The sequence below is a fragment of the Canis aureus genome, chromosome X (genome assembly GCF_053574225.1).
Source record: "Canis aureus isolate CA01 chromosome X, VMU_Caureus_v.1.0, whole genome shotgun sequence".
NCBI classification, from domain to species: domain Eukaryota; kingdom Metazoa; phylum Chordata; class Mammalia; order Carnivora; family Canidae; genus Canis; species Canis aureus.
In genome coordinates, this window is record NC_135649.1 from 95,723,765 (window position 1) to 95,745,723 (window position 21,959).

Below are 21,959 nucleotides of genomic sequence, written 5' to 3' on the forward strand. Positions count from 1 at the left end.
CCTCTGTTCCCCATTTCTGGTCAGTGCATTCAAGTCCAGATACAGCGGTGGGGTACCCACGTGTATGTGACCCAGATAGCAAAAGTACGCGACCCTTCTCCTCAGTGCAGTCATCTTGTAAGTGGCAATGCTAAATCATTCATGACCTCATGTGCTGCTTTTGGCAAGCGGCTCCCTAATTGCTCCTGTTTTTGCATCGATTCTGCGCAGCGTGGAAAAGCGAGTCTCCAACTTGCTTGTGGATTTATTGACCACCGGGTCCCTCCTCGGCTTTCACCTTGCAGGCCTCGCCCACTCTGTTTTAGAGTCAGGAGCTGGGAACAGCACCTGTTTCCTCCTCTCCCAGCGCGGGCTGGACATTTTGGCGGCACCCCTCTCCAGCAAGCCAGGTGTCGGGGTTTGCGTTTTCCAGTTCGCCCTCCCTCCCCACCCCCTCCCCACGCAGCCCTATTTCCGTGGCCGTGGGCCCGGGGAGCAGAGCGATCCGCGCTCACACACCCCGGATCTGCAGCAGGCCACCTGCTTCGGAGAGCGTCGGGCGGACCGCACGGACCCACCTGCCTCCCGAAGTTTGGGGCGTGGAGGGGGGGCCGGGACACGTGGCGGCTGGCTATGGCTCAGCCGGGGGGTCCGGAGGCGACCCGGGAAGATGCCGCCGGGGACGGATTCGCCGACGTCATCAAGAGTCGCGCTGGTAGGATCTCGCTGTTTTGCTCTGCGGTGTGGGGGTGTCCAGCGCACCCCGCTGCTCTGCGCCGGGGCTGTGCCCTGGAAGTTAGTACAGGGTTTCCGAAAGTTGCGGCGCTGAGCCGAGGAGCAGCAGAGGACCGGCCCCGCGCCCCCGCGCGCGTGGGGGGCGGGGGGCGGGGGGGGGCGCTGCTCTCCGCGGAGCCGCGGGTGCTGCCTGCCTTCTGCGCCCAGTGGGTGCTGGTGCGGAATTTGGGGGTCTCGGTTGTCTTCGGAGGGCGAGCCGCCCGATGTCGGTTTTCTGATAGCGCCGTAACTTGTTCTAAAACGTAAAGGGATGAGCGGACCCAACTTCAACATCGTCCTGGCTTTGGAGGACCGAGGGAGGGAAAGAGGGAGGGGGGGTGTGAGCAGGGCGGGCCGTGGCCGGCGGTGGCCGAGCGGGCAGCTAAGAAATCCGAGAAGTTTCACCTGCCTTCATAGCTGGGCTAAAGGGAAATGTCAGGGACGACGCGAAGGCTCGCGTGCCCGGAGCCGCACTGAAGGAGTGGACGAGGGCAGCGGCAGGAACGCAGAGTCCACGGTGTTCGCAGGGCCTCCCTCCACGACGCGCTTTCCCCCTTCACCCCCACGTGTAGATTTCACTTGTGATGAATCTTCTGGTGTTTGGTAGCTTGGCCTACATATGCAAACGCTTGTAAAGCAGGATAGGTCGGTAAAGCTGCAAATGGAAGCAGCTGTTAAACTCTCCCAAAGGATGAAGTTTCAGCTGCTTGGATCTGCTGCTCTAGCCCTTGGAAATGCACCAGGCTGTGGGCGGCAACATAACAGGATCATTCCAGATTTCTTTACATACTTTGCTGGGCGCTGGAGAGGACGCAGTATAAAGTCACTGTCCAAGTGTATTTCTCAAGTGAGATGCAAGAAAATATCACGGTACAAAACAAAAATGACTCAGAAACACAGGACTTGGATAAGCTAGCGACCAGCAAAGTGTTTAGAAGATTGTAGAGCAGGATTTCTTTTCCCAAGTACTGTAAGTTGGTAATGACAGCTAGAAGTCAAAAAAAAAAAAAAAAAAAAAAAAAAAAAAAAAAAGGTGCCTCTTACAGTGCCTGGGAGAAATCCTTTTGGGTTTTGTCCCCCCACCCCCATCTTAAAACCACACTTGCCACCTTTTCTTCATCCAGTTAATAACCTAACACGCTTCTCAGATTTTAAAGGGGGAAAAGGATGAACTTTAAGTGGAATGTCTTTAATCAGTCAACACCTAGGATAACAGAATTGGCTGTAAGTAGTTACCCTAAAATAAGAGTTTGAAAAAGGTTGGGTAGTTCCATAGATTTGTGTTAAAGTTGCTGCTGTTTATACATTTTACTATATAGTAACTCGTCACTGTAAGTATCTGCAATATGCCGAAGGATATTTACTATAAACTTGTTAAAGAATACTATTTTGGAAAAAAAATGTTTTTTTTTTCTTTAAGGATTGATTCTACAAAGTAACTCTATCATTGTGCTGCTTCTACCCTTGTCAGCCTATGAGAGAAGCAGAAAAAGATCTACATATATTTTCTCAAAACTAGGTTCACGTGTTTTAGAAATGGCTTGTTCAACTCCATCTGTAAAGAAAATTCAATCCACCTTTATATAACTTTGGGTTCCGTGATAGCCACTACAGTTGAGAGCCACTGTTTTAAATGCAATGATTTATTTTTTCTTTACATTTATGAAACTGAGAACTCTAAGAAGTCCTGGTGGGGTGAGTTCTAGGTCCAATGTACGGACCAATTTTTCAAAATTGACCTTTGTTTTTTTGACAAGCCCTTCTCTCTTAAGGGGTTAGAGGCTATTAAATTATAAAATTGCATTTCCTTGGAATACCTTAATTTCTATACCTTCATAAAACCAGGGTCTTTGCCTTGTAAGGTGTTTTTTGTTTTTTAAGATTTGCTTTCTTGATTCTGAGGCATAAGGGGTGGCTGCTATTAATAAATGCTTTTTTGTAGCCAATTGCTATGCATTGGAAAGCATAATGTGGTGGGGCTGTGATGCCAAACAAAGCAAACCAAAAACCTGTTACACTAGCAATATCTCTTTCCACCCGCTACCGTTCCTCTCAAATAAATTAGTTTCTAGACCTGGTTAAATGAGGAGAGAAATTTTAGAGTGTGTTATTAAAATGCCTCAAAGGATATAAACATAAGGTTAACATAAGTTGTTTAAATATATTTTCAGTGGCACTATTGGAGATTGTTTCTTACACTATAATAAGCAGAGCTTTCTTTTAAAAATTGAGGACACAAACATGATTAAAATCAACCAAAAGGTATCTCATATACAGTGGTCTGGGTCAAGTTATGTGAAGTCACAACAGTGTGGCACTTTCGCTATATCATTTTCTTTTCCTATCACAACTGCATACTCTTCACTTATCTGCACAAGGGGCAATACTTTGACATGATTATGGTTTACAGTAATCATTGCTGACCTCAGTAATCATAATGTGAGTATACCCCTGAGGAGCCCTATATATTGGGTGAAAACTGTTACAAAGTGAGTAACACAAACCAGAGCTTTCACTTTTCCAGATAAGTTTCAGATGTCTTAAAGATAAAACCTCAGCATTTGAAGTATTCAACATAGTATATTTACAACTGTCTATTCTTGTTAGGGTACCACAAATATGGGCACTTAATCTATTGATTGGGTATGCCTTCCTGTAATTAGAACTACCTCAGTGTAACATAAACAGCCCCATGTTGTTAATCTTTTTAAAACAGATGTAAATTTACCTAGCTTTGATTTCTTTCATGACTTTTTTGTGGCTTATTTTCATTTGGCATCTCCTGGCATCTTTAGATGTTTTTACTGGCGCAGAATAATACATGAATAATTGAGTAAAACGTGCCTATGAATTTGTGTCATGAAAGATTTAATCCCTTGAACCCTGAAGTACAGGTATTTTCTTCAGACGTAAATTAGTTAAGCAGTTTTTGCTTGTTTCATTTTGTTTTAGCGTATTTTACTTTAAAAAAAAATCTAAAAGATTATTCTTGGTCTGATCTTGGAGACTATTGCTATAACAAGATCTTCTAATGACCAAATTTGGTTTGGTAGGTTCCATATTTTATTCCAAATTCCAATTAAGGAAGAATATTGTATCAGAGCTTTGATATATTTGATTTTGCCTACCTACAGTGGTTATAAAGAGACTATTGCACAGAATAATGCATTATTAGTTAGGCTAATTAACTATTTTAAACATACTTGACATATTTCTTTGGTATTTTAACTATACTTATTAAAGACAAGAATGCATTGTAGTTGATCCTATGTTTTCAGTTAATGCTCTTAAATTATGCTCTTACATTGCTATGTTGTAAACCATGAGATGGTCTCAGGATAAACCAAGAATCAAAGTAGACCAAGATACTGTAGATTTTACAAGGGAAAACTAAGAAATTAGAAGGCCTTTTGAGTAACTGTTGCTTTAACAATTTCAATTGGAGTTTTTTTTTTTTTTTTTTTTGTTAGGCCATTTAATAAGTAAAAAAAAAAATCACTGTGGTAATGAAGCCTGTACTTATTCATCCCAGGAAAGTTATATGATTATATCATCCTAGAGGATTGGGGTAATTCATTGAACATGTTTGTACAAGACCTGTTTTGGTGCTTAAAAAAAAAGGAAAAAAACCTTGAGTGTTAAGATTTTGCTTTGATTTACAAGAATGTACAAGGATTCTTTTCCAGAGAGACCTTGCTAAGGAAATTGTAAGGAGTGCTTTCCATAGATAACAGCTACTAAAATACGTTGTACTAAATTGTAAGTTTTATTCTGTTTTAGATAATTGGGTATGACAGCCTCCCTATTGCAAAAATAATAGGCCCAAGGACTAGAAGACAAGGAAACTTCCATTCTCCTTCTGGATTACAGACAAAACCATGGAAATTTGTGGGAGCTGGAACATGTTTTTGTGCAACTTAACATGATCCCAATGTTGTTTTCAAATTTATTACATTTTCTCTGATATGATAGTGAATTAGATTTTATTCTTTCCACCAAGGAGGGAAATTAGAAATTTTCACGTTGAATTAATGAGTACATTTGGCTTGAGACTGAGGACAACTTCGAAGTTTCTACTTTTAAGTTTTGCATAAAGTTGATAGCTGCTTCCGCTGTAATAAATTTAGCCAATTTATCTTGACATTCAGTGATTCTGAGTTCTACCTTTCTCTGTGTTCAAAGTCTGTTCTCTATTATAATGAAATTGAAAGTAACATTAATGAATTCTAAAAGTTTTGAAAAATGTAGGTAGTTAGGAGGGAAATGTCCAGTGATGTACTAGAGCTGGTTTGCACTGGCTCTGGAGAGCCAGTTGTTGTGTGAATCTCCTCCTATTTTCAAATTCAGTGACATCATGTTGGTCTCTTGAAATTACCCTTGTGGGATTATTTATACTACTGAAATGAGCAAATGCTAACTACTCATTATTTACCAATATAACACTGGAAATATTGAGATAAATAAATTGAAAAAATCCATTATGTTGAGGCTGTATATCAGATGCGCATACTCATGAAGGTAGCAACCTAACCAGCTGTCACTACATTTTGCATGGCAACATACCTGGAGCTAGGCCACTTCTGTTTTTGGTTTGGCACCTCCGTGATATCAGAGCTGGTGTGTTTGTGATGGTCTTGGCATTTTCTTTCTGAGGACCAGTTGACAGCTACTGTTCAGGCACCACCTAGGGCCAGAAGAAAGGAAAAGAACCACCAATGGGATCTCTTCCAGACTCCCCTCCAAGAGACTGCTGCTTAGGTCTCATGGCAAATGTGTTACATGACCATCCCCAGATGTAGTTCATGCTAAGACTGAATGTTTGGCTTTTGTAACCTCTAATGAATTTTGGTAAGGGAATGAAAATGGTGTTAGGATCTTGATTTAGAGAATTGGTTTACTTTGTTTACTTTCGAACAGTTGGGGCTTTTGTCATGGTAACATATTAAGTGACATTTAAACTCTCAGGTCTCCTTTTCATACAATCATAAATTTTAGGCTTGGGTCATGAGCTCTCACTTATTGTAAAACAGGTGAAGCCCATCCTAGCCCATGAACTTAAAGATTTAAGAGCCATGACTCTGTCCCTAGTTTAGGGCCATTAAGTCATCCTTTGAATTTTGTTCTCCACTGAAACCTGACCGGTCTTAGCCCATGAAACTGACATGCTATTTTGAGAATGGGCCTAATTTTACTGACAACTGCAGGCCTGCCCAAAGACAAGTACGGTATGTACATGGCAATGATATATGGCTACATTTTAATCCATAAAAGCTGATTGGAATGACCACTTGAGAACACCTTAGCACCTCTGTCATTATAGTAACTACAAACTGGTTCATTTGGGAATCATTTTTTACTTTAAAATGCCCCTATCTGCCCTGTCCCTTTGCCACACTACCCTGTTACTACTGCCCTTTCTTGTAACATCATTTCAAGTACTGGGGATGAGTTATCAGTTCTGAATTTGTATTTAGGGTAGAGGAATTCTATTATCTTTATCTATCCTGAGGAGTTATCTTGTCAAACCATCACAAAAAAAGATGAGTAGAAAATGGAAAAAAAAAGACCTTATTGTGGCTTGAATATATTTCAAACGGAATAATTCTACGTGAATGTACTTAATTTAAAGAATTTCTTACTCAAAGAAAATGGTAAGGATTAAGTCTGTGGTAGGAGTTTGCTAAAGATTAAAGGGAACTGAATTTTAAGGAGTGAAAAGGTAGTAGTGTGATCTGGTGGGGAAGTTACTGGATAGCTGTAGTTACATGTTCTTCTAAGAGAACATTAGGCTCCTCAGAAAACACAAGTGGGAATTATCATCTGTGCCTGAATAAATTTGGAGGCAGAAGTAACTACAAAGCTCCTGGCTATAATTCTCTATACCAAGCAATGTAACTACCTAGAATTTTTTTTTAAAAAAATATGAATGTCTAGGCGCCTCCTATAGAGCCTCTGATATATTTTGTTGGGGAGGTATGCACCTGGGTAGTGAGTCTCTACCAGGAATTCGAATAAGAATTTCTGTTTTGAGGAGTTTTGAAAAGCTCTGGTTTGTATTTTTTTTTGTCTTTTTTTTCCCCTTCATTTAACGATGCAAAACCTAACTGCTGATTGGACATACATTCACATGTAACTTTTTCTCACATTTATAACCCAACAGGTAAGTGAATTTAAAGGAACTGGTATAATCACTATATAGAGCCTACTGTCTTGATGTTTCAGTATTTTATTCTAACCCATTTCTTTTATACTCTAAAACACCTTTATTACGTTGTTTGGTGAGATAGATGGACAAGAAGACAGAGGTGCCTAAGGTCAGGTCAACCCTCAGCCAGTCAGGTCTATCATGTGATGACTCTCCAACATAGAACTTTGACTGAACCAAAGAGTCCCTTGGGAGCCTGGCTGGAGCCAGCAGCTTGGAGAAGGGGTGCAATGGTGTACGTGGCACTCTCTTGCTGGTCTAGGCTCTGTGGGTGTGTGTGTGTGGGTGTGTGTGTGTGTGTGTGTTGTTTTGTTTTGTTCTTCAACCCAGCTTTTGGTTTTTGATCATCACAGGAACCTTGCTAGGTTGTTTGCTCTGTGCAACTGTTAAATATTTCTGTTTTCCCCATGCTAGTATGTAAAAAATCATTGGCAGTTTCCAACGATTTGTACCTACAAAGGTTGTGTGTACCCTTCCTTTAGATGCTCTGAAAATACAACCCAATATCTAATAAATCTATTATGTTGACCTTAAAAATAAAACTGTATATTATTTAGTAGCAAAAATGGGTTTGTTTGGCAATAATGGAGATTTTGTAATTCAGGACATGGATGCCAAGGTACAGCCATAGGCAAATCCAATAGACAAAGGAGAGAAATGTTACTTTATGGGGCACCTGTGTGGCTCAGTTGGTTAAGCGTCTGCCTCTGGGTCAGGTCATGATCCCAGAATCCTGGGATGGAGCTCCACATCAGGCTTCCCGCTCAGTGGAGAGTCTGCTTCTCCCTCTGTCCCTCCCCGCTCTCATGCACACGTGCACACACTCTGTCTCTCTCAAATAAATAAAATCTTTTAAAAATGTTACTTTATGCAGAAGAGGGAGGAAGTTGGGAGGGATTTTTCAGAACAAAGGTTGATTTGTTGCAAGGTAGTTGATATCTTGTAGGGGATGGTATGTACATCTTTTCCCTGGTGGGGCCTCTAATTGATGATTCTTTCCTGCTAAGGATTCTTCTGTTGGGGACCTGTGAGTAATTGATAATTTTTCCTGTCATTGACCTTGAGTGGTATGGTTCCTCCTTCTAGCCTTGGGCTGTATTTTCCTGAAGTGTCCCTTTATCTTCACAATTGTGATTAAAAATAAGAGCTAAAAGGACTCATGAGTTAGAAGAGTAGAGAATAACTTGTAGATTATGAATTAAGTACCTGAGTTTATAGACGGTTGATAGTCTAAATAGTCATTCACACCTAAATGTGAAATAATTAATTTCAATCACTTTCTTTCTAACATTGATCCTTCATTGCCCAAATTGGGATTTGGAGTGGGAGCAGGTGGAAGAGAAGTATTCTTAGACACAGAGGTGATGAACTGGGATGTAACAGGGAAAATGAAGCCCAAGAGAGTGTTTGGTTTGACGTGTGTCAAAAAAGAAGAGATTCCCTACAATATGTACTTCTAATTCTTTAGAGCCCCAATACCCTCTGTGATACTGGAGGAATATATATAACACTACTCCTTATTCTGTTTCCTAAATCCTGTTTTCTGCTTGAACCCATAAGGCATTTTTGTTTCACTAGTTTCAGAGCTTAGAAGCAGACTATACATACGCTACCTTATTACTGTGTTGTGGGAGGTTTGGGAGAGAGAATGAAGCTCTGTGGTAAAGGAGACTTTGGTAAAAGGATTCTGATCTATGTAGGTAGTTTTACTGTTGTCAAAGAAAATTGACTTTTTATGTTGGCTTCTGACTACACCCAAAAAGAGAGGGAAGTAGCTATTTCTCCTCCTATTCGATTTCCTTCCTCTTCAAACTTCCTTTCCTCCTTGAACCTCATTGTCCGTCCTCTCAAAAATAAAAATTAGTGCTCTGAATACTGTAGTACAATAAGATTATGATATGAATGAACTTCTTTGGTATGGTTTCATTCCTTTGCCACAATTTTGTAGCATTAGGCCCATGGAGAAGCATGTTCCAAGTTTCATTATGCCAACTTTCAATTCAATTTTCAGATAAATCTTGTGTAAATTTTGGACTGCTTGCACTTTATTTTACAACATAACTTCTATGTTTAAAAATTTTTGGCTCATTTAAAATTAGGTTTGTGAGATGATACAGGGACTGTCTGCTGTGATTATTAAAACATCCAGGACAGATCGCAGTCTCAGTTCTCTACAGCAGTGCAGTGGCTCTCAAACTAGAGTGTGTGTTGGAATTCTCTGGGGGGCTTAAAACACAGATCCATGTGCCTCGCCTTCAGTTTCTGATTGAGTAGGTGTTGAGTGAATTTTAAGAAGTGGCAGTTCTCACAAGTTTCCACGTGCTGCTGATCGTGCTGTTTTAAGGATCATATTATGAGAAACGCTGCTATGTTACAGAAGTTAGGAAGGAATTGGTGAGCAATATCTGGTTGGTTAAACATGGAGTGAGAGGTTCTTTGTTCTAGGAAACAACAACATAGGACTCTTCAGAGCTATTGGAGACGGGGTTGCTTCAACAGTCTATGTCCCTGTGACCTAAATAGGAGTGGTTCTTTAATCCTATCAGTTTAACCCCTATCTATATATTGAAAGGACAGGGCTAAGGCAGTTGAAATGACTGAAGACCTCTATAGACATGAATATTTATTAACTGTAGCTTGATCAGAAATTCCATTTATCCTATGTATGTCTTTGCCTTTTAAATTACTATTTAAATCCAATACAATTAATGTTATATGACGTGTCTCTGTGTGTATATGATGTCACAGGTGATATTAGAGATGGCTAAGTTCTTGGTTCAGTTGTTTGCCCAAACCAAGCATTTTCCCTTGCTACTCTGCTTTGTCAGGAGTGTAGCAGAGCTTCTCTCTGCTCCCCCAACCCCTCGAGCATGCACTCAGTCACTAAAGGTAGATAACTATAAATATATATCTAACAAATTGTAAATTATTGAAAGATCACCAGCCAAAATTATTTTAATATTTTGCTGTCTCCCACAATATGCCATCTTCTTTCTTCAGTAAATTGTCCTCTATTGAATAGTTCATAAGCTTGTAGTTCTTGGAACACTTATTCCATGTACTTTTAATACTTTGATGAAATAAGTTTTGAGCACATGGGTTAAACAAAGTTAGCAGATTTCTTAATGGTTCATTTCTGAGAAATCTTATGCTTAAGTACATAATAGCTAATTCAAGGGAAGACTGAAGTTTTTCAAACTTGTTTTAACATGGATTTTTTTTTTTTTGAGGAGCTTTTTTTTGTGGATTATTGTTTCATGGAGCTTAATCTGGGAAATAGGAAATAGAAAGTGTAAGTATATTTAACCCAGGGATCAATTGGCTTATTCCAGCTGACTTACCTAATTTGAAACACCTTTGCCTTCTACACTACTTGATGTTTTCTCTAACAGGCCTTACTCCCTGATGATGATGATCATCATCCTGGTTGTAAGAGGGTCATCTTGATTATGTTTTTAATAGCATATAGTTTCTGTAATATTAGAGAATGTTCTAAAAAAAATGGCAAAATATAACCCAAATAAAAAAATCACCTAAGTAGCCCTCATCTAAACTGTTAGTATTGACATATGTGCATTCATATATATGTAAATATATTTACGCATATATACATGAACATATGTGTGAAACACAAGGTATAATACTATATATGTGCCTTCTATATCAATAGGATTAAAGTGATTCATATTTATATAGGATGTATGATATCTGTGGTAATACATAAGAGTATAAACCTAATGTGCATACTGTTATAATGATTTTGTCCATCAGTATAATATAAACCTATCACACCATCTTTATATTTTCTTTGATAATACCTGTTTCAATAAGATATAAGTGGCATATTAGAGACACCAAGATGGGATCCAGAAAGGGCTACCCATACCCCCAGAGTCTTTGAGAACTACTGTGCAATATATTATGGGGAGAGTTGGAGGTGAGATCTCACATCCACCCATGAAAAGATGTTTTTCATAAAATGTGTCTCATAAATGTGGTTTCTACCCTGACTTGGTTACATAATTATGTGAATCATTTAAATCTTGTTAAAAGTGTGTTTCTGTTTCTGAAGTACAGACAGGGACTGAATTGATTCCTGGTCAGTCAGAAATATATATAGAAGGAAATATTTAAATAGACCTAGAAGTCTATGCTAAACAAAACTTACTGGATAAGAAGAAAGAATATATGCCGTTTTGGGGATATGGCATCAGAAAGACCGAAAGGGAAAAAAGTCTGAACTTTGTAGTGTGTGAAACAAGGGTGTTCAACTGGAGCAAACATTGAGGATGCGGATGCATTAGTATGTAAGGTGAACTGAGAGTACTCATGACAGATATGGCACCGCAGTGTTGGCCAAGTGATTTGGAGGGGAGGGTATTTTGATCATGACGTACATTTTAAAAAGAAAGCAACGTGAATGTGAGAATTCACCTGCAAATGCAAAAAGTAAATTCCATAACTTTGATACCTTGCTCCTGATAAAATAATTGAATTAAATCTGTACCTTGCTCCTGATAGAATAATTGTATTAAATCTCTTCTCCTGTCTGCATATTATGACGTGAGAGATTTATTTTAAAATTAAGAAGCAGACTTGACAGTGTTTGTCATGGCCTAAGTCATATATAATGTAAAATACATGATTAGTTAAACTATATTAATCACCATAAAATCTCTAAATGCATTTTCTCAAATTTATGCATAGTGAATTACTGAGGTCATATAACCATAGGTTTGGGAATAGGCTGGTTTTGAATCACAAATGGAACTCTCTTATGAAGAACATTTCCAAAATGAACCCCGTGAGAAAATACATATTAATTATAGCTAGTCAAATGTGAGAAACGCTTACTTTTTCATTTCATAGAAATAGGTGTTTTGTGATAGAGTGGCTATTTAACACTTTAAGTCAATTACAGTTTGGTTCAGAATAATGGTCATATTACAGATACTTAAAGATTTTGATTAAAATTCTAGTTATAAAGCAGTTTATTCACTGAAACAAAACTGTCAATATCTTAAATATCGATGGACATTTGACCAATTAAGTTAAAAAGTAATTAAAAATCTGCATCTTGGATGCACTTTAATTAGATACAGTAGGATAAGGCAGGGTATGTTAACATACAGAATAAAACATGCTTTTGTGTGTATTCTTCCCATTCGTAAGGACCAAAGCTTAAATGTAACTGCCATTTGATAATAGTAATTATTTTTCAGACAGAATAAATCAATGTCTCTAATTCACTCTCTTGCCATTTCCCTAATTTTTCATCCTTTCTAATATTGGGCAATATTTACATTAAAACCAATGAGGAAATTGCATTCAAGATGTCTTTGGGAGTATTCTGAGAAATGGCACACAACTTCCATTTCTAATTAAACCGGATTAGTCTGTGAAAATCATAAGTACGGATAATTTTACCGGTATTTATGGAATACGTAAAAAACACATGAGTCCTTTGAAGTACTCCCTTGAATAACATTAATCAATTGAATTTTTATTCTTGACAACTTCAATTATATATATTATTATGAAGACAATATGTATTTTAAGATGAATAAAGATTCTCTATTTTGTTTTACCTTAGGCCTAGAGGGTGCACAATAAGTTGTGGGATTACTTAAATCACATGCTCATACTATTTATTACATGCCTACATCAATCTTATGGTGAAAGTTGATGTGCTGAGTAGGCTACTTAAGCCCAACTGATACTGATTAATTAGGAAACTTTTTTTTTAATGATAGGCACACAGTGAGAGAGAGAGAGAGAGAAAGAGAGAGAGAGAGAGAGAGAGAGAGAGAAAGAGAGAGAGAGAGAGAGAGAGAGAGAGAGAGAGAGAGAGAGAGAGAGAGGCAGAGACAGAAGCAGGCTCCATGCACCGGGAGCCTGATGTGGGATTCGATCCCGGGTCTCCAGGATCGCGCCCCGGGCCAAACGCAGGCGCCAAACCGCTGCGCCACCCAGGGATCCCTAATGAGGAAATTTTGAAGTCTCCCTTCTTATCCCCACCAAAGCCACAAAGAAATTCTACTTTCTCTACATCCCCTAAAACACACACACACAAACACATACACACCAAAAAAAAAAAAAAAAAAAAAAAAAACCTGTCTTGTCATTGGTTCTGAAATGTTACTTCTATATTCTTGCTTTTCTCTATCTTACTCCTTTCATACACTTTTTACTCTCTTAAACTCACTCTAAAGTAGGAGTAGAATGTTATTTCTTAGTGGCATTTTATTTGAATTCGGAGGTCATAGATACAAGGACAGAATGGCATGGCATTAAAACCAAAATAACAAGGTTTCATTACATACTGCTTTATAACCTCAATTAATAAGGCACCAACTGAACATTCATACCAAACGGAGACCAGCATTCCCAATGTGATGTTGCTGAGGTTAACTCCAAACTAGGAATCAGGAGATCTGGCAGGTCAGTGTTTTAATTTGGTTCTACTATTAAAATAACTGATTTTTTAGCCAGTATCAGAACCATGCCATTCTCAACTCTAAATGAGTATGCCTAAAAATGAAAGAATATCTTTGGGAGTCCATATGGGAAAGGTATGGGCAAAGGAAATGGGAAGAGAAAGACAAAATAGTTACATATTGCTTCATCAGAAGGGAGTGGGTGGTGCCAGCATGATGAGCGCACAGCCCATAGCATGATGTAACAGTGACATAGGATGCAGATCAAGTTATGCAGTGGGTTTTTTTTTGGGGGGGGGTGGAGTTCAGGGAAAGATGAAATATGGCCTTCTTGAGGTAGTTTAAAGAAGTTTCCTTTTTGGAATCAAGTCAGGAGTCCAGATTGGTATTTATGAAGGAGATTTGTACTTTTTTAAAAATATTTTGTTTGAGAGAGATCATGGGTGAGGGTTGGGGGGTGTCAGTAGAAGGAGGGAGGGAGAGGAAGAGGAAGAAGCAGACTGCCCTGCTGAGCAAGGAGCCCAACTCTCTCTTGGGGCTCTATCCCAGGACCCTGAGATCATGACCCAAGCCTAAGTCAGATGCTTAACGGAGTGAGCCACCCAGGCACCCTGAGATTTGTGCTTTAAAAATAAAACTGTTGGAAATTTTATATTTTCAAATTTTCACTTTAGAAATTACCTTTTTAACTGCCTAATGAGATTTGTAATCTATAGGGGGACCTGGGTGGCTCAGTGGTTGAGCGTCTGCCTTTGGCTCAGGTCATGATCCTGGGTCCTGGGATTGAGTCCCACATCAGGCTCCCCACAGGGAGCCTGGATCTCCCTCTGCCTATGTCTCTACCTTTCTCTATTTCTCTCATGAATAAACAAAATCATAAAAAAAATTTGTAACACATAAACGCGTGCACAGGGCAGCCCCAGTGGCTCAGAGGTTTAGTGCCACCTTCAGCCAGGGCGTGATCCTAGAGACCTGGGATCGAGTCCCACGTCGGGCTCCCTGCATGGAGCCTGCTTCTCCCTCTGCCTGTGTCTCTGCCCCTCCCTCTCTCTCTCTCTCTCTCTCTCTCTCTCTCTCTCTCTCTCTCATAAATAAATAAATAAATAAATAAATAAATAAATAAATAATAAAATCTTTAAAATGTGCATATATAAATGCATATATATTTTTAAGGAGCGTACTCCTTATTTTTACTACGAAGAGTGCGTGTTTAAAGAAAGCAAATTAGAAACCACTTTTACATGACTTTCAAAGTCCTTACAGGCAGTCTGATTTAAAGAAAGGTTAGTCATAGATTGAACTTGAGATCACCCTGTAGAGCCAAGTCAGAAAGTATGAAAGTGTTTCACCTCTCATTTTTTCTTAGATTTTCATTTTGCGGATAAAAATGCTAACTATGAAGGGACTCAGGGAATACTTTCTGTGTTGTGCAGAATCAATTCAGTGTGGTAGATGCTGTGATAGTTTGCTGGGGTCCCCCTGTTATAGAAAGATGTTTTACCCAAATTGGTAGACAGCCGTCAGCTGTCAGCTGTGTTCCGGGACTGTCTCAGTTGCAGAGAAGTACCTCAGGTCCTGTTCCTCTCTAGGGTCAACCTCCTTCAGGGACTGATCTGTGAGGAACTGTAAAAGCCTTTTCATCTCAGACATATTGGAGACCACTCTGTAGGGCCATTCTATCTCTAGGGCTTCCTGTGGGGTTGTGGGAAGCTACTGTTGGGCTCCTCGGGTAGTAAGTTTGTCTTATGTACTCTGCTTCTTTCTTTTCTCTCTGGTGTTGAATCCGAGTGCCCTTCTGAATAAAGGACCTAAACGCCCTTTCACAGTTGGATTCCTAGTAACCCCTATCTGCGATAATAAAAGTATTATAACTTAATCAGTTGTCTCTTCCGAAATCAGAACTTCAGGCTTGAAACAAAAGCTAGTAAGTAGACTTCACTAAAAAGTTGAATCCTCTGTTTTGTACCAGACCAGTCCATGGTATGCTTTGCTATCAGATGCCATCAGTATCAGGACAGAGTTGAAATAGTAAAGCGGGATGGTCTAATCTGGTAAGGTAGTGGTTATTACCAGTTCTGTTTCCTTGTTGACCCAGGATTGACCCTTGCCTCCTAAAAGCACTTTCTTACTGAATGTTTCCTAGATTGAGAGGATTTTTGTCAAGAGGCCCTGTATATAGAATGCACATCACTCTCTATAGGGGCTTATTAACTACCTCCCTTTCAATTATTTTCCCTCTTACCTCTCGAAGCATTCATTTGTTTCATTATGCACCACTATTTTTAAAATTTTTTAAATAGAAGATCTGCATTTTAATTAGGTATAATCTACTTTTAAAGTCAGTTGAAAAATTTTCTAGGATGAAACATCTGTAATATCCAAAGGTGTCTGGCCTAGGGCAGAGAGAGTGGGAGTGCACATCTGTATTATTGCCATCATCAGAAAATGAAGTCCTATTGAAAACATGTTCATAATGTGTTCTACTCTCTAGGAAGCAAAAGTTTATATCCTGGAAAACTACTAGCATTTCTTATAGGCAATAAAAGTTTCATGACAGCCCAGACCTGAGATATTAAGCATATGCTCAGACATTTTAAAAATGTTATTACTGATTAATCTATAGTTATAAATAACTTTCATTGGCCCTGCTTGCCTAAATAAATATGGTAATTTATGGTTTGTGTTGTTTCATACAAATATGGCCCTCTGCCTTTTGTCTAAAAGTAAAGTTACTCTTGGCTGCCATATAATTTTACAATAATGAATATTGAGATAGGATGAAGAAAGTACTCAGAAGTAGAAATAGCAGTGTTAAAAAAATAAAAAGGCCTACATCTTTAAAGGTTAATCCTAATTGCTAGATATAGTATGACATAAAACATTAACGTATTTCTTAAATCCTAGTAAGTGAATTGACATTAAGAGGCAAAAACCCAACTCTTTACCAAATGAAGTATATTTTCATTATTTAGGCATAAATTGTCAAGGTTAAAGTAAGACAAAATCCCCCCATCAAGAAAATGATGAATATGATAGGAGAAACAATAAGCTCATAATGAGAGCAGAAATAAAAATCAAGAAAAGAATTACTCAGTTGGCTTCATTAAAAAATTACTTAAATTACTGAGTGGCTCAATCCCTTAGGCTTCTGACTCTTGATTTGGGTTCAGGTTATGATCTAGGGGTTGTGAGAGCAAGCCTCACATCAAGCTCGGTACTGGGCGTGGAGCCTGCCTAAGATTCTCTCTCCCCCTCTTACTCTGCCCCTCTCCCCATCTCCCTCTCTAAGAAAAAAAAAAACTGTGTTTGATTCCATGGCCAGCAAATATTGAAAAGTCACATGCCAAATACAAAAGATTGCAGATGTAGGGAGGTTTTCTGAAGATTTTTTTTTAATAAGACCTATAAACGTGAGTAAACAAATTTTTGTTTATGCAATCAAATACAATGCACTTATAAAAGCAAGTGATAAATTTCTAAATACACTGATGAAATTGGTGAAGAATTAATATGTGTGTCTGTAAAGAATGTAATATCAAGTGTGCATGTGGGAGAGATTGTAAGTAATCATGGACCATGTATAGGTACTGAGGTTAAGAGTGCTATAGTACTATTTTACTCTGGTCTATGTGTAGTTTCAATTTTCAAAGGAATAAAGATTATCACTCTATCATTAAGAAATGTTTTAAAAACTTCAAATTAACTTCCTTTCTTCTAAAGGCATGTGCTTTCTCATATGTGGAATATAAGAAACAGTGCAGAGGATCATAGGGTAAGGGAGGGAAAACTGAATGGGAAGTCATCAGAGAGGGAGAAAAACCATGACTTTTTTTTTTTTTTTTGGATATATTTTTTTGGAGTTCGATTTGCCAACATATAAGAATAAGACCCAGTGCTAATCCCGTCAAGTGCCCCCCTCAGTGCCTGTCACCCAGTCACCCCAAACCCCCCCCCGCCCACCTCCCTTTCCACCACCCCTTGTTCGTTTGAGAGACTCTTAACTATAGGAAATTTAGGGTTGCTGGAGGGGAGGTGGGTAGGGTGGGGGATGGGGTAACTGGGTGATGGGCGTTAAGGAAGGCATGTGATATGATGGGCACCGGTATTATATGCAACTGGTAAATAATCACATACTACATCTGAAACTATGTACTTCATGTTGGCTAACTGGACTTAAATAATAATAATTTTTTTAAAAAGGTGTAGGCTTTGTAACGAAGGTAAAGCCATGTCAAGAGCTGAACTCTGTGAGTGGAAGCTCACTTTTAGATCTGGTCTTAAACTCTAATTAGGTAGACCATGTGTACATACATTCTTTAACAAGTGACAAAGGATTCTCAGTAGTGTTTCCATGTGAGGATAAGATTTTTTTCAGCCTCTCTCCAGAAATTTGTTTTCCTGAGCCTTAAGTCATGAGGACAACAGGAGATTTGGAACACTGGAAAAAATGTATTAAAAGCCACCGGAGAGAAATCAAGCTTAAAAATAAACATAAAAACATTGCACATATGCAAGATATATAACCAAATGGAGACCTTTCTGGGAGCCAGGTTTAGAATATTCATAGATAGGTGGTTGAGATCTAATCGGTCTTTCAGTTTTTGCCATGCTATGAGTGAGAGAGTGAGCGTGTTGCTGATGACTTGCTCTTGAAAATAAAATAGGTTATATACCTAGTATACTTGATCAAAATCCTGTGAGCCATGTTCCAAGAAATGAGTTTGGGAGCCAGTAAGTTCTCAAATTGGCAATTTCAACACACGATTTGGTGTAGTAACGTTCATATTAACCTTGCTAGGAAGTCTGAACATTAGCTATTCAAATACTACTCCATATTGTTCACAGGCATTTCCCAATGTTTCAGTATTGGCTGTGTTTCTTTTCAAAGTTAATTTAGTTACTTATTAACCATGTTTTAAAAAAACCCCGACTGTATAAAGAAAATATAGAGCATTAGGATTATATGTTAGGAGTAATTTATGATTTTAGGAGTTTATGAATGTTCTAGGGAAATCTTATTTCTTGTCCTCAGAGCTAAAAGATTAATATGTATTGTGAATTTGGAAATTCTCAACAAGCAGCAACTCCCAGAAGTGGTGTGCTGGATAGAGAGAGCAAGGTTCTACTTGCCAGACCCTGTGATAACCTTTTATACATAAAACAGGTAGCCTATGACTCGTGCTTTCGGCAAATACTGGTTCAGTCTTTGCTAATATAAAGCTGTCACATGAAACCACTAATTTTAAAAGATTGAACTTGATGCATGAGTTCTGATATTTACTTTGCTCTGGTTCTTGTACTTGTGTAGCTATGGGTCTTTTGTGAGTAGGCCGAATGACGGTAGAGTAGCGGTTGTCAGGTGTTGTGATTCGAAAACCTATATGCCCTTTATGCTCATCCCTGCTTTTGAAGTTCTATTAAAATAACATGGGAGATTTAAAGTCAGTACCACTGGTTTAGGCTGAGTGCTGGGAGGAGCAGATAATGATTTATAATTTTTAGGAACAAAAAAATCTTTCCACGATTGCCTACAGCGGTTCAGTGACTTGGCAAAAGGCTAGTTTTAGGAATGTGTTACTCTGTGGCAGTAACACAGGAATTTCTAACATGAAGTGCAGGCTTTGCCTTAAAAAGAGTTGGAAAATGAAGTTTGCCTCTTTACCATCTTAGATTTCCTTTTAAGGTTCAGAAAATTTGTATATTAGAAACCTACATTTTTGACAATTTATAAAGGAATATAAATAGTGCATGTGTAACTGTAAAATGCCACCTCCTCATTCTGTTCTGTTTCAGTATGTGGCCTGTGTTGTCCAAAGAATAGCAATGTAATTAATTGCAGGGTAAAAATTTAGGGTTCATTTTGCAGACCAAGTTATCCTGTTCCCACTACCTAAGATCTCCTATGTCCTTTGTCTTCCTTCTTGTTAGCATAGATTTCAGTGTTCTCTGTGTTTTTGGCATCCAGACAATGTGGTGATTAACTCGAATCTGATTTCCCTCATTCACTGAATCTTCTCCTTCCACAAGAAATAAAAACCGTCAATTTCAACTCTGTTTATTTGGAATAACTTGCCTTTGACTGCCGCTAGCATATTCCCAATTAAAATTCTGGTATAATTATGTTTATCACAATTACTATGTCTGACTGTTAACAAAAATTGGGTGATTATTACAGTATATCATACAGATGGCTGCTAACTTTGTCTAAGCCTGGACCTATATCTCTTGAGGGAATCAGTTGCCTGAAACAAGCATATAAATACTAGGATTATTCATGTTCATAACATTATTCACAGTAGCTAAAACATGGCAGCAATTTCCATTTGGCCACTGAAAGATGAATGGATAAGCAAAATGTGACAAGTGCGTATTTGCGTTTGTGGTAGGATATTATTCAGCCTTAAAAAGGAAGTTCTGACACATGCTACCACGTGGATTAACTTCAAAGATCTCATGAGGTGAAATAAGCCAGTTAGAAAAGACAAATACTGTATTCTACTTATGTGATGAAGCTTGAGTAGTCACAATCCTAGAGACAAAGTAGAAAGGGGATTGCCTGGGGTTGGGAAGACGAGGAACAGAGAACTATTTAATGGGTATAGAGTTTCAGTTTTACAAAACGAAAAGTGCTGTGGGTGGTGGTTGCACAATATGAATAGACTTGAGACCCGTGAATTGCACACTTAACAGTGGTTGAGATAATATATCTTAGGTATATTTTGCCACAATAAGAAGTTTAAAAATTATAAGAAAGCATGATTTTTTTCACCTGTCTGAAATGGTGCCTTTTAAATACAAAAATGAACAAAAGTTACTGAACTCCATGCTCTTTGAAGTAGCTAGCTATTTTCTGTTGCTGATCATCAGTACTGAAAACCCAAATCTGTAATTTGGTGATGAGGCAACATAAAATTTTTTCGTAGCTCCATGAAGATCCTGTTGAACGCTCTGAGACTGAAAAGCACCTGTTCTTGATGGCAGACCAAGTATCCCCTTCTTGTTTCTGTGCTTTCCAAACATTCACATTATCACAGAAGTACTTGTATCCTCTGAATTTGAGCCTTGTAGTGGGGGAGCTTCATTTGATTTTGTTAAACTCATGGATTTATCCTTGGAGGCAGCACAGCAGCTTTTGCAGGTACAAAAATGGTCTTTGTATTTAAATATGCTGCCTGGAACACACTCCCATCTGTTTTCTGTAGTTTACACAAAGCATTAGTTCATTTCCAGGGGTTCAAAACTTCTAATTCTAAAGGTTAAATTCACACACAGAGAAGCCCAGTGGGATTAGAATCCCTATTTTAGAAGACTCCTGTCCTTTTGCACCGTGAACATGGCTTGCTATCTCTGCATTATCTGGCTGCAGAGCCATTACTCTGGCACTTCTTTTCTCTATAAACTTATTCCAGTCTTCGTCCTGATGTGATAGCACAAAGAGATGAGCAAGTCTCAGGACTGAGAATGAAGACATCTGGAGCTTATGATAAGGAAACTCCTTGAACTTAGGAGTTCAGTGTATCTTTCTTTTTTTCAGGTCCCTTTACACTTTCTAGACTTCCTGAAATCTTCACTATTAAAAACGACTTGTTATTTGGGAAACTGTGAGCCTGCTTCCTAGCTACAGATCGGGTAATTACACTTCCCAAATGTTCTGGGATAAATTCCATTTTAAATGTTCATTCCTGCTGTCAGACCGTGCATCTAGATGTGGGGTTTAGCAAATGGGTTTCCTGTAGCTGAACGACTCCACTTAAGCTTTATTTTGATAAAGTCAGATCTTCACTTATCTGAAAGCTTGCAATTGTGTTTCTCTACAGCTACATATTAGTATAAATGTTTCATCATATTTTTCATGTGCTTGTTACTTTAAAAAGAAAACCACTTGAGAGTAAAGGTTTCTAAAGTTGAAGAAGCTATATCCCACTTCTCTGGAAATTTCCTGAGCTGCTTTGGTCAGAGAAAAGTGACTTAAGAAATAGTAATTGTAATTCACTGTAGACAATTGTTTTCATGCTACCTCACCCCAAGTCTAAGTAAATTTTGATCTACAAGAGTAAAGCTCCATGATCAAGTTCTGACTCATGGTTTCTCACATTGATGATGAGCTGGTAGACATGGTCACCTATGGTAGAAATATATTGCAAAAACAAAAACAAAAACAAAAACAAAAAACAGTTCTGAACCTCTTCAGGAAAAAGGCAAATAAGATTTTCTTAAACTGATGAAAGCAAAATGAAGTGTATGAACTCAAAGGAATTGAGGAGTGAGAATTTCATGCCGAGTTATTAGGAGAAAATGTGTACACATCTAGATTTCAAAAATAGTCAAGTAAAAATGCAAAACAGTTAAAACAGGCTGGATTTTTCCCACTGAAGAAAGTGTAATTTATGTGCATTTGGTATCAGCTTTGTCACAGAATAAGAAGTAGAAGAAAAGGACTGAGGTAAAAATATTGCCTTGGTCATAGGCTGTTAAGAGTTATTTTGTTTTAGGGAGGATTAACTATAAAATTCTGAATTGTGTTGTAGCAGTTCTATAGAATCATAAAGTTGGGAATGTTATAT

General features: G+C 38.5%; 1 long non-coding RNA gene across 1 annotated transcript in view; it reads left to right on the forward strand.

Annotated features, from left to right (window-relative positions):
* The first annotated feature begins 471 nt into the window (after window positions 1-471).
* The window catches only part of LOC144309084 (uncharacterized), a 127,466-nt gene continuing 105,978 nt past the window's right edge, over window positions 472-21,959 (forward strand). Inside the window, exon 1 of the long non-coding RNA XR_013375210.1 lies at window positions 472-694. This is a non-coding gene — a long non-coding RNA (uncharacterized LOC144309084). The remainder of the gene's footprint in view (window positions 695-21,959) is intronic.